Below are 5719 nucleotides of genomic sequence, written 5' to 3' on the forward strand. Positions count from 1 at the left end.
CTTTCCCAGTGTTTTATTGAGATGCCAACCCCTTGTAAATTATGCCAGAATACGTAATCACCCTAACTCTTGATTACCTGCGTATATTTTGGTCAAACTAACTGCGTTCCCTACCAAAAAGGACTAGCCAATAGATGCACTGAAAAGAGGTATTTTTTTACCGATATGTAGGAATCACAAAATAAAGCACACATATTCTATCAAAAGAAATCTCTTTTTTTATTAATAATTAAAATTATTAGAGTTTTTCTTTAAAAAAAAGAAGATGCACGCCTCCCGCTCACTGCCTATGCCCCCGTCCCTTCTCTATTACTAACACAGAGCAAATAACCAAGGAAACAATATACAGTTATAACTCATACACTACGTAAAACGTAAATAAGTAGAAAAGTCCTCTAAATAGGAATGCTGTGTTTGAGTAAAATGAATTTAGAGTATAACAGCTTTATGGGCTGTTAAATGCATAATGTTTACAACTGTCTTATTTAATTTGCCAGTTTTATTTTCTAAATTAAGTGTAGTTTAGACACTGATAATGTTGTGTTACAGAATTTAATTTAGATTTTTAATTTGGCAATTTATTTCAAGTTTAGTATTTCATTTTGCAAAGGATATTGCTTATTTGACTTATTTTATCAGCTATAGTATATGTAATGTTGTAGGTACGTTCCAGCCACCGCCCTATAATGGCGCCTGGAACGAAGAGAAGGAGGTTGGCCAAGCCCCCGTGACCTCCACCCAATTACCACTATTTACAGTCACGCCTACTTCTAACGTATACGCTCCCGTCACTTCCGCCCTCACTATGCCCTCACCTCTGCCTCTTCCTTTCCCACACGTCATGGTCGTCACTTCCTCTTCCACCCCTGCCATCACTTCCTTTCCCACCCCTGTCATGGCTGCCTCCATCAAGAGGCCTATTCTTGCTATACCTGTCCTATTTGGGGACATTCATAGAAACATAGAAACATAGAATGTGACGGCAGATAAGAACCATTCGGCCCATCTAGTCTGCCCAGTTTTCTAAATACTTTCATTAGTCCCTGGCATTATCTTATAGTTAGGATAGCCTTATGCCTATCCCACGCATGCTTAAACTCCTTTACTGTGTTAACCTCTACCACTTCAGCTGGAAGGCTATTCCATGCATCCACTACCCTCTCAGTAAAGTAATACTTCCTGATATTATTTTTAAACCTTTGTCCCTCTAATTTTAGACTATGTCCTCTGGTTGTGGTAGTTTTTCTTCTTTTAAATATAGTCTCCTCCTTTACTGTGTTGATTCCCTTTATGTATTTAAATGTTTCTATCATATCCCCCCTGTCTCGTCTTTCCTCCAAGCTATACATGTTAAGATCCTTTAACCTTTCCTGGTAAGTTTTATCCTGCAATCCATGAACCAGTTTAGTAGCCCTTCTTTGAACTCTCTCTAAGGTATCAATATCCTTCTGAAGATATGGTCTCCAGTACTGTGTACAGTACTCCAAGTGAGGTCTCACCAGTGTTCTGTACAATGGCATGAGCACTTCCCTCTTTCTACTGCTAATACCTCTCCCAATACAACCAAGCATTCTGCTAGCATTTCCTTCTGCTCTATTACATTGTCTGCCTACCTTTAAGTCATCAGAAATAATCACCCCTAAATCGCTTTCCTCAGATGTTGAGGTTAGGACTCTATCAAATATTCTGTACTCTGCCCTTGGGTTTTTACGTCCAAGATGCATTATCTTGCACTTATCCACATTAAATGTCAGTTGCCACAACTGCCAAGCAAGCCTCAGTGTCCCTCACAATGACAACCCCAGTGTCCAGTTTCTTACAAATGGAGCCCCTTAGTGTATGTCACATCCATCCTGTTCCAGGCCGCAACTCTGGTGGGCTCTCTCCCAGACCCAGAGAAACTGGCTGCCCATGCCCTCCTACTGAAGAATTGCCCAAAACCTACAGACCCATTCCGCCACATGGCGTGCCTTGTTTAGGCCTAAGATGAATTAGCTGATCAGGCTACCTGTATAAACAATGTCATCCATAATAAGTTAGAATCTGTGGAGAAGTATCACTTCAGGTAGGTCCCAAATTTTCTCTGACTTCAGTTTTAGTATATAACAAGGCCCATACCCAAAGGCTATTTACGGCCTTCATAATGGTGGAGAATCCTGCCTGACTCCTCATTTCTATCCAATAATGTTGCCTCCTGCATAGGTGTAGATGGCACTCCTTGGAGTAGCTCAGTAACGAAACCCTTACAGATTGGCACCTCCAGGCCTGTTTAGTGCTAACCTCTACCTGTCTAATTTATTTTGATAGGTGCAGATGTCCTCCCCCGCTTGCAGGCCTCTATCACTTTTATGCCAGATTCAAATGTCTGCACCACTCTGCTGCCGACACTTCAGCCCTCTGCTCCTTACCTTTTCTGCTCCACATGGAGAAACCTGACCAGGATGCAAGGGTTCCCCAATGCCTTTAGCAGAATTACACTCACCTGGCCACTCTTCTGCCACTCCCCAGGATGTGAATGGTATAGATTAATTGTTTATTTAAACAGTATTATGCTAATGCTATGTCTATTTTGTATACGTTTTTTTTTTTTTTTTTTTTACAGAATGATCAAGAGGTCTCACATTGTGAAGTATTAATCATTATCTGTGTTGCACCCCCATCACTTTGTTGTTTGTATTGTCTAACTAGCCAATGTCTTTTGGAGTGATTTGTAGACACTGGGGGGTTGTTGCTACTTTCTCATTTTATTCAGCGCCAATCAACTTCTATTTTATCCTGTTTTAAAGGTGAAATTTTTTTTTTTATATTTTTTTGGTGTTGGGGAAGCACGATTATATCAGTATTATTCATTGCACAAATATTTGTTGACGTGGTCATCACTTGTTACTTATTTAAATTTCAGAAAAAAAACAAGCAGAACATGGACTATAAAAACAAAGAAAAAGAAAGTCCCCCACAATTCAGTTCAAATGCACCTTTTTTCCCTCCTTACACTAGAGAGAAAAATGATTTCTATCTAGTGTATCTAATAGGTGCTAATATGGAAAGCTGCCAATTGTCCAAATTCTGTACAGAGGATGAAAAGAAAAAAAACAGGTTTCAGGTCTATCAGGTTTCTAGTTGGTACTAAGCAAATGCTCCCAAGTTTTATTTAATTTTTCAGTAATAAAATGCTGTACAAGATAATGAGAATATAAAGGCCTAGATTTTACTGATTGATCAAAAATATCCCTTATTAAAATCACTATACATTAATTATTTAATGGTGGAGAATGTAAGCGCTGAAGTGAAGTTGTGACCAAGACCACACTTCGTGATATCTTCCACATTGAACAAATATGGCTACACATCTAAAGCGGTATATCTAGACAGATTACAGCTGCTCATCAGAAGGTTTCTTTATTTCAGGGGGACTGCAATATGTTACCGACTTATTCTTGCCAAAAAAGAAGCTTGCATTACAATATATATTTACTTTTGCCAAAAAAAATAATTACTCTAAAAACCATGTTTGAATCACCTACAATGGCTCAAGATTAGAGTTGAGCGAACCCGGACTGTAAAGTTCGGGTTCGTACCCAACATTACGGTTTTTGGACCACGGACCCGAACACTGACATATCAGTGTATGTTCGGGTTGGAGTTTGGCGATTTAATGACGTGTTTTGAAAGGCTGCTTTTGGGGGTGCTATAATACTACATTTGTGTACCCTGCCCTGAGCCCAGTGCCTCAGAGAGTCCAGTGCACTTGCAACTGTATGTGTGCCAGGCACATTACTTTAATCCTGTTCGGTTAGTTCAGTGGGCAACATTTAGGCATTTTTAAATACTGCAATTTTTTTGGTGCTAAATAGTACATTTGCGTACTGCATTTCTTGCAGTCCAATAAAACCCTTAAATACTACTCTTACATTGTTGGTTTAAAAAAAAAAAAAAACTTTTTGGTGCTGAATAGTACATTTGCGGCCCGCGGTGCACTTCATATCTGAGAGTCAAATAGAACCGTCAAATACTGCTGTGACAGCAGTTTTAAAAATTTTTTTTTTTTTGGGTGCTAAATAGTACATTTGTGGCCTGCGGTGCATTTCTTGCAGTCCAATAAACTAAAAAAAAAAAAAAAAAAAAAAATTGTTGACTATTGGCGGTTACATTGTCGCCTGACATAAACCATCTGTTAGTTTGGTGGGTGAACGCAAAGAATGAGGAGAGCGTCAAATAAGGGATATGGCCCTGGTGCTGCTGGTGTTGGTGGAACTCCTGTTGCAAGGAGAGGACGTGGTCGATCTGTGCCAGCTTCACGCACAAGTGAAACACCTTCCTCAGGTGCGAGTACGTGACAGAACCTTCAGCGTTATATGGTAGGCCCGAGTGCCGCTCTACGAATGGTGAGGCCAGAACAAGTACAGGCGATAGTAGATTGGATGGCTGACAGTGCCTCCAGTTCCTTCACATTGTCTCCCACCCGGTCCCCTGCTGAAAGCTCAGAATTGGCACCTGCAGCCCATGGCCATCTGTCTTTCACCTCACCCCCTTGCAAATCAGCCAAGCAGTCTGAGCCACAAGTCATGCAGCAGTCTCTTATGCTTTTTGATGACTCTGCTGGCGGGGTTTCCGTGGGCCATCCACCTAGCCCTGCCCCAGAAGTGGAAGAGATTGAGTGCACGGATGCCCAACCACTTATGTGTCAGGATGTGGACATGCAAGGCACGTCCACCGCAGCACGTCTCTGATGATGACGAAAACACAGGTGCCAACTACTGTGGCTTTCTGCAGTGTGCAGACCGGCAAGGTGACCAGGGTTGAGGAGTGGGTGGAAGAGGATGTGGAGGATGATTAGGTCCTAGACCCCACATGGAATCAAGGTCATGCAAGTGACGTGTGTAGCTTGGAGGAAGAGGCGGTGGTCGCACAGAGGCACCAGCACAGCATAAGAGTGAGCAGGGTGCAAAAGCAGAACGGCCGTCCCCTAGGCGGTACGTATGCTACTGCCCACCGCACACCAAAGCCAGCTCCAAGGAGTTCCCTGGTGTGGCAGTTCTTCAGACAATGTGCTGACAAGACACGAGTGGTTTGCACGCTGTGCAATCAGAGCCTGAAGCGAGGCATAAACGTGCTAAACCTGAGCACAACCAGGCATCTACATGCAAAGCACGAGCTGCAGTGGAGTAAGCACCTCAAAAACCAAGAAAGGTCTCAGGCTCCTCCTGCTTCCTCTTCTGCTGCTGTCTCGGTCTTTTCCTCCACCTCTGGAGTCACAGTGGCACTTGCCACCCTGCAGACAGAGGATGTGGCAGCAACGGCACCACGTCTGTCACCGCCCCCAAGCATCTCCACAATGTCCCATGGTAGCGTTCAGTTGTCCATCTCCCAAACACTGGAGAGAAAGAGGAAGTACCCCCCTAGCCACCCGCAATCCCTGGCACTGAACGCCAGCATTTCATAATTCCTCGCCTTTGAATTGCTGTCATTCCGTCTGGTGGAGACGGACAGTTTTTATTGGACTGCAAGAAATGCACCGCAGGCCGCAAATGTTCTCTTTTTTTATATGTCCCAATATTTTGGGGGCTACCCCAATAAAAAGTATTGTAACTTCGAAAGACAAAATAATGTCGTGTTACATTATTTTACCAATAAAATAATTACACTTTCACTGAAACAAAATGACTTTATTTTATGTACAAAAAAAAAAATTATTCCAAAAACATACAAAGAGGTTCTC

Source organism: Pelobates fuscus, chromosome 5, assembly GCF_036172605.1.
Source record: "Pelobates fuscus isolate aPelFus1 chromosome 5, aPelFus1.pri, whole genome shotgun sequence".
NCBI classification, from domain to species: Eukaryota; Metazoa; Chordata; class Amphibia; order Anura; family Pelobatidae; genus Pelobates; species Pelobates fuscus.